We start from the raw sequence: 14,247 nt of genomic DNA, 5'->3' as shown, positions 1-14,247 counted from the left end.
AGGCCCCGTTTCTTAGTGTTTTGTCCGAATGAAATGAAACTTTGGTCATAACTAGTTTATTATATTCAAAACATCAAATCAAAACACTAGGGTCTTTGGCCTTTTTTTCTCCGTTCTACAGCATGTGCTCTAGATGGCCTCCATTTAGCTCCGTGCATTTCTTGAGGCGCAGCACGAAGTTGTCCATGACGTTCTTACAGACTGAATTGGTAATGGCTCTCATCTCCTCCCTGATGGTTTCCTTGAGTTCCGTGATGGTTCTGGGTTTCCCTGCGTAGACTCTGTCCTTAAAATAGCCCCAAAGAAAAAAATCTGGGGGGCTTAGGTCCGGGCTATGGGGTGCCCACTCAAAATCAGTCTTGAGACTGATCACTCGGCCTCCGAAGTTCTCTTTCAGCCAATCTCGGGACAGGTTTGAGGTGTGAGAACTTGCTCCGTCTTGCTGGAACCAGAACTTGCTCATGAGCGACGGGTAGAGGGTCTGGAGCTCACTCTTGAAGGTTTTGAGGACCTCCACATACCGCTCCTTGGTGACTGTCACTGCTGCGCCAGATTCTTCGATGAAGATTGGTCCGATGATGCCTCTGGCCGAGATTGCAGCCCACACCGTGCACTTAGGAGAGTGCAAGGGCTTGGTGGCTACTTCATTGGGTCTGGAGGACCCCCAGAAGACATTTGTCTTGGAGTTCGCCTTTCCGTCAAGATGGAAGTGGGCTTCATCTGAGGTCCAAAGGAGGTTAAGGAAACTTGGTGTCTCCTCGATCTTCTCGAGCATCTTGACTGCCATAGCGCTCCTCTGCTTCTTGTCTGAGGCTGTAAGGGTCTGCAGCGTCTGTATTTTGTATGGGTAAGCCCTGATATCGTTCACCAGCACTCTCCTGCAAGTCTCACGGGACATACCGAGGGACTGACTTCGCTTACGCACAGAGCGTTTCGGACTCTGCTGGAGAGACTCTCTCACACTTTCGACCAGCTCGGCTGTTCGCTTCTTGGGACGTCCCGAGTGGCTTGGACGGTTCTCACTGGCAGCGTTGAGGTTCTCCACGGTCCCATACTTCTCGAAGTGGGCCACCCAGTTCTGAATTCTGCTTTTGGATGGAGCCTTTTCACATTCGAACTGACGCATGAAACTGTCCTGGGTTTTCTTAAACGAGCCTGTCTTGTAGTAAAATTTAACACAGTGTATTCTTTGTCCCAGCTCCCACTGGGGTCTTGGTGTACTCACGGTCGTTGATTCTGCCATGTCCTGTAAAATAAGGGCAATCGGTGAATAAATAAAGGAGATATCACATAAAGTGTACACGGGGCCCGTTTTTTTGGGTCACCCTGTAAAAGTAAAAAAATTAAACTACGACGTTTCAATCACAAGCGATCGTCTTTTTTTTTCCTGAAGACGATCGCTTGTGTTGTGATCATAACGTCATAGTTTATATTTTTTATTTTATTTACTTTTATTATTATTTTTCGATCTACGTGACTTTTCCGAAAGAACCAAAGAATATGAATTCCTGCAGTCACGAAAGTTTTAAGCCATTAATAGTACTATATTTTAATGAAGACTATTTTAGTTGGTTGTTTGGAAAAAAGTGTCCATTCTCAAAACTTTTTGACGGGCCCTCATACAGAAATGATATTACAATCTTATATGGAGATTGCGAGTCAGAGTGTTGTGAATAGTGGACTGAACGTATGGTGCCATCATTATCTTGTTGTTGTGTAAAAACATAAAGGCCTATTTGGTGGGTAACATTATGAAAATGGAGGAAGTTAGTCATTGTTGTTAAGAAACAAAATCCAATATGGGTGGATCAGAGGAGTAAAATCGTAGATGATAGGAACTGCAATATTGTGGAGTTCTGGTATAATGAGTTGTAGTATATATGAATCTTATGTCACCTTATGGTATGCTTTTGTGAGTACACATATGACATGGGTGTAATGCGCGTGACCTTTGTCTTTTGTTTCAGATGTGTGAGAGCAACTCCGCTGCGAGTCATGGTGCTGGGAGAATTGCCTTTACCATCGATGGCACTTCACCAGCATACGTCTCAAGCCCACCTCAATCCGATAGAGTTACTAGAGTGAAAAAACTAATCTCTTGTGATGTCTGTGGGAAAACATTCCAACTGGCATGGTGCCTAGATTCCCAAATTAGAAAGCACAAGAAGACCCGTGACCAATGGTGCGGCATCTGCGGACAATGCTTTGATCAGCCAGGCAAATTCACAAGGCATATGGAGACCCACGAAAAGAACTACATGATAAAGGGTGCACCAGGTTTGGTGAATAACCGCAGTTTTGCCAATGCGGTGTTGAATCCACCGTCGCCCTATGAGATGTGCTCAGTCTGCGGATTTGTGTGTCATATTGAAATCCTGAAAACTCACAAAAGTCTTCACGCACAGTTCTTGTACAGACCGAAGCCTGAACATGATTACGCTTCGACAGAAGATAGCGGCGTTAAGATAAATTACGTGAAATTCAATTTTCTTGAATGCTTTGGCCTAGTTCCACGTCAAGAAACTGCTTCACAAGTCAGTGAGAATAAACCATACGCTGCTCTCGATCCTATTACGAGCATGAAAGTGTTGATTGCCTTGCAACAGAAGAAGGAAAAGCGAAGTGGACCTAAGTCTGTTAAAAGTAAAAAGACCACCACCAGCGGAAACAATTGCAGCAGTAGCAACAGCCAGAATTCGGACATCAAGAGGATGAACTGCACGGAAGCAGGAGGCTGCGTTGAGAAGAGCATCCCCAAGGTGGATGAACCCAACCTGGAATCTTTGGGTACGTAATGCACACTACATTTCATTTGGATGTAATTGATAGTTTCACAAATTAAGTAATGAATGCATATGTTGACCATATTTGTATGCCTGTGCTGAGGAGTCTAGAGATGTGATGTGGTGCTGCTAGGATGTTGTGTTAAAATCTGGGTTTCAGCCACTTAGCCATGATTAAACTGGCTTCTCATTAATGGTCTCATTCCAGTTACCAAACACTTCCAGCAAACACTTCTGATGTCGCGTGTCATGTAGGAAATTGCAATAACCTCCTAGTGAATAAAAAACGGTCACGAAGGGATGTCATGAGTAGTGCAATGATATCTCCTTCCACGAGCTGTTCTCTTACATGAGGTGGTTCACTGCTGTGTGAGAGTTGCACAGGGATACTTCATCTCATGACATGGTGCCAATAGCACCATTGGAATAGAACTGAACAAAATACATTGTTTGCCAAATTCCAAAAAGTATCTGTTAATTTTAGATTTGAAGCTTTCGTGACTGCAAGGATTCATATTCTTAGGTTTTTTCGGTAAAGTCACGTAGGTAAAACATTAAAATTAATAAAAGTAAAATAAAATAAAAATCACGACGTTTCGGAGGCAACACAAGCTTCCGTCTTCAGGTGGAACCGTCACAGCCACGACAGCTGTATCAAGTAAATGAGAGATTGCAGGAGCTACCACTCCGTTTATATAATGGTTGGAGAGGGGGGGAAGGGCCAAGTACAGCACACTTTTTATTCATATGGTAAGGTGAGGCTTAAGAGGGTGAGCCTTTGTTATGGAGAGGTACGGTTTGTGACTCAACCTGGCCTACCTAACAATAGTGTGAAAAGGAGAAAACAACTAAACATGGTAAAACAAGCCTGGCTGTCTATCAATAACCTGTAATAGTTGTCTGTCAAATAAGATTGGCCAAATAAGTGTAGTTAAATCTTTTTTGCATGGTTAATCACATCTTTCCAATGATTACTCAGTTTGTAACCATCATCACGGTTGAAATTATGTCTGTGTTTGTATATTTGTATGGCTTCGTGTACAAACCATTGATGGTAGCCAGGAGGTTTGCAGAGAACCTTGGTCTCGGAAAAGACAATTTCATGAGAGCCCACCGAGTTGTAGCAATGATCGGCAACGGCCGAAGAATCAGTTCTGCCGTGTTTCAGATCTGACTTGTGCTCGCGGACACGATCAGAAACATGACGTTTCGTTTCTCCAATGTAGCAATCACCACAAATGCAACTCAATTTGTAGACTCCAGGATACTGTAAGTCAGGAACGACATCCTTCACAGATGGAATCAGATCACGGATTTTATGCACTGTACTGAATCGGACTTGGATCTTATGTTTGTGAATTTTGGAGATCTTTTTGGTCACGTCTGCTATGTATGGTAACGTGATAGTTTTGGTCGGAGTTTCATGTGGCTGTTTCTGTGTGGTGGGAGAAACAGCTTGGCGGATAGTGCGGTCAGAGTATCCGTTCATCCTGAGGGCCCGATGTACATGTCTTAATTCACCGGCCAGGTGGTGTCAGAAATGTCATGGGCTCTGTGGTATAGCGTTTTGATAAGATAATTCTTTTGAGATGGATGGTGGTGGGAATCCGGTTTCAAGTAGGAATCTGTGTGGGTGGCTTTCCTGTAGACAGAATGTCCCAAGGATCTGTCAGGCCTCCTCTGCATCAGAACTGATTCTTCGGCCGTTGCCGATCATTGCTATAACTCGGTGGGCTCTCATGAAATTGTCTTTTCCGAGACCAAGGTTCTCTGCAAACGAAGCCATACAAATATACAAACACAGACATAATTTCAACCGTGATGATGGTTACAAACCGAGTAATCATTGGAAAGATGTGATTAACCATGCAAAAAAGATTTAACTACACTTATTTGGCCAATCTTATTTTGACAGACAACTATTACAGGTTATTGATAGACAGCCAGGCTTGTTTTACCATGTTTAGTTGTTTTCTCCTTTTCACACTATTGTTAGGTAGGCCAGGTTGAGTCACAAACCGTACCTCTCCATAACAAAGGCTCACCCTCTTAAGCCTCACCTTACCATATGAATAAAAAGTGTGCTGTACTTGGCCCTTCCCCCCCTCTCCAACCATTATATAAACGGAGTGGTAGCTCCTGCAATCTCTCATTTACTTGATACAGCTGTCGTGGCTGTGACGGTTCCACCTGAAGACGGAAGCTTGTGTTGCCTCCGAAACGTCGTGATTTTTATTTTATTTTACTTTTATTAATTTTAATGTTTTACCTACGTGACTTTACTGAAAAAACCTAAGAATATGAATCTGTTAATTTCTTAACCGGGGTCATTTTTTATAACCAAGTGGGTCAATTTAGGCAACATTGTTAAATGTATAGACCGAGTCATTTGCATAATTGGAACTTCCTCTTCATTGTACTAACACCTAACATCCATGCACATTTACTCGTTCTATTACAGGTCATTATTGCGTAATTAATGAGCTGTAAAAGAATCATCTGACTCAACCACCTCAATGTCAAATTACAGTTGTTGCTTTGCATCAACATCAGCCATACAGAAAAGTGCAAAATGTTGGAGCTTCAAAATAAGCCCCAAAAATGTGTTCTTCTGATATTTTCCAGGAAATCAGTATCTTGCTTTTCTGCTATTTGTATTGAACTTCTTTTGCACCATACATAGCCAACCGTGCTAATCGGAGGTATTTGTTTCTGGCCATTTGGCATTTTGGGCCTTTGGGCTTGTGGTCAGCAACCTTGATTATTAAAATGTCCCAGACATAGTGATGCTATGGCATCCACTGCATGGTGATAAATAAATGATGGATTAGCGCATGTGTGTGCTCAATGGTGGGTGTCTTGTGTTCCAGAGGAAAAGCTCTTCCCGTGCAGTGACTGCTCATACGGAGCGACGCAGAAGTCAAAGCTCAAGAGACACATCCTGAGTGTTCACCACCTGCCCTTCGATAGCGCGCTGGACTCCGACTACCCCAAAAAGAGAAGGCGGCTGGTTGGGTGCCGAGACAGCAGCTTAACTCATTTGGAGCGTGCACGATGCACACGTAGAACTCACTGATTATTTATTTCATCCTGAGGCTGAGGTACCATGTGTGGAGCGATGAACTCAAGGTTTTGAGCAGCGGACATTTCCATAATGAAATTCCGTCACGTTCACTGCTGCGAGGTTACATCTATTGCCGTATATTTTTAGATAATTGCTGTATTTTTTTGTATACAATATATTAATAAAATGTCCTAATTTCATAACAAAGGTTAGATCGCGTAAGTATTAATGTGTCGTCACCCTCCACCACCTGACAGCCAATTAGTAAGGAATATGTCACGTAAACAAAACTCCACTTAGTTGCTACTTCAGCCCACCGGTGTTTTGGAGAGTAAATCCATAATTTGAGTACGACGTTTTGCTGGTAATTATATCCAGCATCATCGGGCGATTTGCCAGAATAGTGAAGCCATCCGCCTGCTTCCGGTCTTAAATAGAGAAAGACGATGTCATCACTGAACCCATCAGGTGCAGAAATCAGAGGCGGGGGAGGGCGGTTATTGAAATTATAATTGATTAGTAATAATTTAATTAGTATGTTTTCTCTATAAGTAATGATAAATGGAAGATGTCTTCTTCTTCCACGCGTTTGTTCAACTCACGTGGGGTCCGCCATCCTTGCCACCTTCTCCACACTGCCCCATCCCACGCCATCTCTCCCTCCGCTCCTCGGGCCACCACATTCGACCGCATCACCACATCGCCCCGCCTCTTCTTCTGCCTTCCTCTTGATGCCCTCATCTTACAATTACAATTACTTAATAATACGCTTCCAGACCGCACTAAGCCTGTAGCTGTCAGACTGGTTGAAATAATGAAAATTTTCTCAGTTGCAATGGATTCTTGAATTAGTCTTGGCCAATAATAATTCGTTTTACACAACACCTCATTGTTATGAAAATCATATGAGTGTCCTTGTTGGGAAGCATGTTCTGCAACTTCCGACAGTTATGTTTGAGAGTATTTAATATTTATTTGATGTTCTTTTAGTCTCATGCTAATGTTCCATCCCGTCTGTCCAATATAACATCTGCCACATAAGCAATTAATCCGATACACACCATCTGTTGATAACTTAGGCAATTCATCTTTAGTACAAGATACAATTTTTTGAATTTTGTGTATCGTGCCAAATCTTACTTAGATTTTTTGCTTTTCCAAAACTCGAGCTAATTTGTCAGTTACTCCCACGATATGTGGTATTTTAAAGTTTTAATAACCTGATCACTTTTAGCAGTATTGCTGTTCGATCTTGGTTTAGCATTCAATGCTCTGTTAATTTGAGCATTATTGTAGACATTTAATCTTAGTGCTTATTTGACATGTTTAATTTCTCTCCTCAGACATTCACCATCTGACACTGTTTTAGTCCAATGTATGAGCATCTTGATGAGAAAGGATTTCTGTGCGGGGTGATGATGCGAATCTGCATTCAGATAGGCATCAGTGTGCATTCCCTTTCGGTAAAAGTTTTCCACGTACAGATTCGTTATAGCAGGAGATAAAGGAGAGCCCATTGCTGCACCTTCCTTTTGTTTAAAGAAATTACCTCTCCATAGCAAATAAGTCTGATAGAGGCCACACAGGACGGGGGGGGGGGAGGTTATCGTTGTGTTTGTTGCTGCAAGCAGACAGCGCGCAATGGAGAGCTTGCTCAGAGCGGAGCTGGGCACGGACTCGGCGAGGCCGCTGGGCGCTTCGGCCTGGGGAGGCTGCATCAGCGCCGGGCAGAGCTACGAGACGGGGCGCGAACACGTGTTCACCAAGAGCAACGCCAAGAGCAGGGCACCCTCCTTTCCGCCTCCTCACCTCGCCTCCACCACGCCTCCTCACCACGCCACCTCACCTCCTCACCACGCCACCTCACCTCCTCACCATGCCACCTCACCACGCCACCTCACTTCCTCACCACGCCACCTCACCTCCTCACCACGCCACCTCACCTCCTCACCATGCCACCTCACCACGCCACCTCACTACACCACCTCACCATGCCACCTCACCACGCCACCTCACCTCCTCACCATGCCACCTCACCACGCCACCTCACCACGCCACCTCACCACGCCACCTCACCATGCCACCTCACCACGCCACCTCACCATGCCACCTCACCATGCCACCACACCACGCCACCACGCCACCTCACCACGCCACCTCACCACGCCACCTCACCACGCCACCTCACCACGCCACCTCACCATGCCACTTCACCTCCTCACCATGCCACCTCACCACGCCACTTCACCATGCCACCTCACCACGCCACCTCACCTCCTCACCACGCCACCTCACCTCCTCACCACGCCACCTCACCACGCCACCTCACCACGCCACCTCACCATGCCACCTCATCACGCCACCTCACCTCCTCACCACGTCACCTCACCACGCCACCTCACCACGCCACCTCACCACGCCGCCTCGCCTCCTCACCACGCCACCTCACCACGCCACCTCACCACGCCACCTCACCACGCCACCTCACCTCCTCACCACGCCACCTCACCACGCCACCTTACTTCCTTACCACACCACCTCACCACGCCACCTCACCACGCCACCTCACCACGCCACCTCACCACGCCACCTCACCACGCCACCTCACCACGCCACCTCACCTCCTCACCATGCCACCTCACCTCCTCACCACGCCACCTCACTACGCCACCTCACTTCCTTACCACGCCACCTGACCACGCCACCTCACCACGCCACCTCACCACGCCACCTCACCACGCCACCTCACCACGCCACCTCACCTCCTCACCATGCCACCTCACCTCCTCACCTCGCCACCTCACCACGCCACCTCACCTCAACACGCCACCTCGCCTCCTCACCATGCCACCTCACCTCACCACGCCACCTCACCTCACCACCTCACCTCCTCTACCCTCCTCTTCGCCTCCTCTGCACCGCCTCGCCTCAACCCTCATTCAGACCTATAATTAATGTGTATTTCCATGCAATCCAGTATCACTACTTTTTTCGCTGCGACTACTACTACCACCATGGTGAATGTTTCAGTCAACTTCACCTCGTTGATTCCCCCCTCCACCCACGTTAAGGGACTCGGTCTACCAGACACTTTGACCGCTTCGTCTCATCCACTCCGTGTTCAACCACCGCGCCACACTGCAATTCACAACAGCGCACTCAACTAAACAACTCGGTCACCCACTCATCCAGTCACCCACGCAATCACCCTATCACCCACTCATCCAGTCAACCACTCATCCAGACAACCACTCATCCAGTCACCCATTCAATCACCCACTCATTCAGTCACCCACTCATTCAGTCACCCACTCACCCACTCATTCAGTCACCCACTCATCCACTCATTCAGTCACCCACTCACCCACTCATTCAGTCACCCACTCAGTCACCCTATGACCCACTCATCCAGTCACCCACTCAATCACCCTATCACCCACTCATCTAATCACCCACTCATCCAGTCACCCACTCATCCGGTCACTGAATCAATCACCCTATCTGACACTCCTCCACTCGTTTACTCAAACACTCTCCCATTTACTCACTCACCCACTCACCACCATGCAGGTCACCTTACTCTTTTCAGCTTCATCAGTTTGCACTGCTCCACTCTGGAATCCCCACCGGTTTTCCTGTTTTCCCAAACACTTGCAACAATAAACTTAATCAATTTAAGGAACGCGGTTCTTTTATCTTCATCTAATTACTCATTGGACAGTGATGTATTATTTTTTGTTGCTGGTTGCTTGGCGTTTTGTATTGTGTGGGGTTTGCATTGCTGTCAACCCCTTATCAGTGCCTACTTTATTACAGACCAATTCAGACCTTCTTGGTCACCCCGTGCCCCTGATAAATATCAACGTACATCCAACAAAGTCCCATCACAAGGGTGAAATACACACAAATAGACTTAACAAAAATGTTGCCCGTATTTAAACGGCTGTATGCCGTATGGACCTGAAAACGAATTTCCCCCCAACAGAATACGGGTAAACCGTATGCGTTGACAGCTATGGGTTTGGTTGTGTTTGCGAGTCCAAGTTATAGGACTGCACCCTGGGTTGTGCGTAGTTCTCATTGGTGGGAGATTCCCTTCGCTGTGTTGCACGCCCAGTGGCTGGGGGCTGCCTGGGGCCAGTGACGTGTGAGCCGGTCCTGTTGTATCCTAACCCTTCTTCCAAACTTGATATTTTTATATATTATCATCATTGATATATAATGAATGAAAACACTAAAGCGCAGCAAACTGCAAAACACCAGGTGTTGTAGTAATGAACGGGAGGAGGGCTAAGATGGCAGAATTGCAACCTTGCTTCAGGGATAGATAAGGCCTGAGAAACGGGCATGTCACCCGTGCAAGGGCAGAGACAGTGGGAGAGTCAGCCAGACAGTTAAAGCAAAAAGCCCAACCATCTATGACCTCAGCACATGGGCAAATAATTGGGCAATGAAAGGAGCAGAGGCGCCTTTGTCTGGATCACGGCCACAGAAGGCCGGGGGGGTCATCACTGATTGTGTGTTAGGGATTTCGAGCTAATTGGAACACGTGCACACAGGGAGGAGGAATACGCCTTGTTCTGCTGCAGCGGGAAAAGCCAAGATAAGCCCAGCTCAAGGTTGTGTATACAGGAGAGGGGGCTGATTAACAACCACTGCACGTCTGAACGTGAGGGGGCCTTGTCCTGAAATTAATCACACTCCCAGAGCAGAAGGTTGGATGACCACAGTGAGGCGAAAATAAGGGTGTTGCTCTCTCTCTCAAGGCTGCAGGCTCAGCTGAACAGCGAGGCTGCGGGGGGGGTTACCAAAAGTTCGTGTTTGCCTAGTTAAGTCGAAAAGCTCAATTATTCTGTATTGCTATTAAAATAACGTTAAAGTCGGAGTTTAACAACAGGGTAGGCTAAAGTTATTGATACAACTCGACCCGAAGCATAACGGGATAAATCACCACCAGGTCGAAATAAAATACCTAATAAAAGAGCGATGTTAAACCCAGGGTCGGAGAGAAAGGGAGATCCCGGCCGTCTTTGTATCCCCGCAGCGCGGGATATGAGTGTGTACACGCTCGGGGAAACCTCCACTTGAGTCAAGCACCACGATGGGAAATGACAGACCTTAGGTTAAATACAGAATCATAACTGAGAAATGGTAAGGGACAAATGTTAAAACTTTTAATCATTTCTTCATGCGTCAGCGAGGGTCGGGGGGAGTATGCCCCTCCCTCCAGGTGGTGCAACACGGACAAAGACGCCTATGAGACGATTTGTAACGTCTGTGTTTTGGTTCATGAAGAAGGCCAAACAAGGGATGAATCGCACCCATGACCTCGAGGCAATTTGTAACACCTGATTGTTTGCTCGTGGATATTATGGAGGGAGTATGACAACGGAAAATGCCGTGGGTGATACACACAAGGACACACGGACGTACGGACACACACATGAACACACCTACACACGGACAGATCCTGACACAGTAAATCAAAAGAAACCCCGCCTTGTGGGCAGGACCCAAAGGGATTTTTCGGCATAAAAGAAAGGACTCTGAGCATTGGAAACCAGTTGGACCAGGAGAGTCAACTCATCACGAGGGCGACCAACGGGTCGACTCATGAGCGAGCTCGACCGGAAGGGTCGGCTCGACTCATCAGCCGAGTTGGACCAGGAGAGTCAACTCATCACGAGGGCGACCAACGGGTCGACTCATGAGCGAGCTCGACCGGAAGGGTCGGCTCGACTCATCAGCCGAGTTGGACCAGGAGAGTCAACTCATCACGAGGGCGACCAACGGGTCGACTCATGAGCGAGCTCGACCGGAAGGGTCGGCTCGACTCATCAGCCGAGTTGGACCAGGAGAGTCAACTCATCACGAGGGCGACCAATGGGTCGACTCATGAGCGAGCTCGACCGGAAGGGTCGGCTCGACTCATCAGCCGAGTTCGACCAAGAGGGTCGAACTCACCAGCCGAGCTGCGACTAACGGGTCGGCTCGACTCTTCAGCTTCTGGGACTCAGCCGAGTTCAGCTGGCTCTCGGGGCTCGACTCAAGCAGCTCCCCGTCGCCTCTGCAGGCGGGCAAGACCCGCTTGACAGTTCAACCTGCCGCGTCAGAAGCCCCTGCTGGTAGCCAGGGTCGCGGTCTGGTGACGAGAGGACGACGGTGCGCTGCGAGCGAGCTGCGGGCGCCACCTACCGACCGGGTTCCGAACTACGACAGCGTATCAACAGGCATCCAACCAATTCCCCACGGCGACAGAGGAGCGACTAATACCTTCTGGGACTCAGCCGAGTTCAGCTGGCTCTCGGGGCTCGACTCAAGCAGCTCCCCGTCGCCTCTGCAGGCGGGCAAGACCCGCTTGACTGTTCAACCTGCCGCGTCAGAAGCCCCTGCTGGCAGCCAGGGTCGCGGTCTGGTGACGAGAGGACGACGGTGCGCTGCGAGCGAGCTGCGGGCGCCACCTACCGACCGGGTTCCGAACTACGACAGCGTATCAACAGGCATCCAACCAATTCCCCACGACGACAGAGGAGCGACTAATACGTATGACGCGCACCGCCCCCTCACCACACGACCCCCAGGCATCTGTTTGACATAAAGAACCGACTCCGAACACTGACTATTGAAGACAACTCTTACCACTCAAACCCACTCGAACCCATAAGCCATCCGTGGCTGTGAAGAAAAACTCGAGACCGAGTGATGGCCATCCGTCATTTGTAAGAGTATTATCTTTAATATTTAGTGGACTGTACTCTTAATCGCATAAATTCCCAACAGATCCATCAATACGAATTGATTCTTGGCACCTCCTTCCGCCGAGCCACTCTGTTGTCAGATAACCTGCGATGTATCTGTTGAGATTGGTGTCTTTAAGAATAATAACTGTTTTGATTGTGTTTCATCGCCGTATAATCTTTCAAGTATCTTTCATTCATTAACGTTAAGGTTTTCTTAGCATAGTATTTGCATGTTTTAACGACTCTCTCCCACTAACAACCATCGCCTTACGCGGGATCCATGTGCCGTTGTCAAGTGAAATCAGACAATCATTGATGATACTGTATTGATGCCGTGTTGACGTTCCGAGATTGAGAGTTCGCATACTATATCATAGTTGAGGTTGAATTAGTAATAAATTGATTAATACAGAAGTGGTTGTGTGATTCCTTCCTGAAATCTATGCATAAGATCTGCTTCTGCGTTGAGATCTGAACTTGGTGACCTTAATAAACACACTAACACATACTCAGTAAATGTTAAAGCGATAACGGGGCGAACCGGGGACCTAAATAAGCGAGAATGAGACGAACCTAGACAACGAGGCCGAGTTAATCTAAGTTAATCTTGCATACTTACACCACACCTGCATAACTGCATACGATTAATTGCCTTATTCCGATCGATAACCCACCCTCGTCACCGAGGCGGGGTCTGGTTATCATAACGACTTGCATTATCATAATTACACCCACTCGCATAATTACTACAATTACCTCTCGAATTGGCATAATTAAATGTGCGTAATTACATGGATTAAAGTATTTCCGGATAATTACACCTTTGGCCAAATTTCGATTGATTATTATTATTTTCACTGAATATTCATAACCCACATATACAACATAATAATTTCACCCACGCACGCATACAACACATCAAAATTTTCACACCCAACATATACAACAGTCCCAATGTGCACCGGCAAACATACCGCCAGGTGGCCCCAGTGTTTATTCCCGTCTACACGTGGATACGTTAAGCCCATGTTAATCGAATGCTGGATGAATCCCGCAATGAAGATACAATCAGTACATCCACTTTGCTTTTGTACTCCACCTGTTCCATTGGCGGCCAAATGCGAATCTAAATGTGCATACGTTGGAGACTGGTTTATGCGCATAGAAATCAAACCAATTGACCCACGACCTTTGCCCCATAAACTTTTGTAGAATTGTATATGTGCATTACAGCTACTTTCGCCCGATGGTTGGATGGCTATGTATGCCTGTAATCCAGGACTGCGTGGAGATGAGGATTGGTGGATCACAAAAATATTGCGAAAACTCCCACCCCTTGGTCGTCAAGGAGGTATCATACCCTGGAGAAGGCGGTATCGAAAAATGTGGACTCCGCCTGTTCCATCTATATGTGATAGAGCGTTGCCCCACAATTTACTTGGATTTATCCAGGTGCTCCGATTTCCTCCAACATGTAAACACTCATTAATTAATCTGACCCAGGTATTAAATAGGGGTGGAGACGAACGACACGTGGTCAGAACGGGAACGAACAGAGGAAGGGGGCCACGCGGGAGCGGGGCTCCGAGTTGCCACGTGTTAGTGCGTCTCTCTCTGTCTATCTATCCCTCTCAGCGTGAAGTAACTGTAACATAAGTTG

The sequence above is a fragment of the Lampetra fluviatilis genome, chromosome 4, assembly GCF_964198595.1.
Source record: "Lampetra fluviatilis chromosome 4, kcLamFluv1.1, whole genome shotgun sequence".
NCBI lineage: Eukaryota > Metazoa > Chordata > Hyperoartia > Petromyzontiformes > Petromyzontidae > Lampetra > Lampetra fluviatilis.
The sequence above is the reverse complement of the archived record's forward strand: the minus strand, read 5'-3'. Positions refer to the sequence as shown.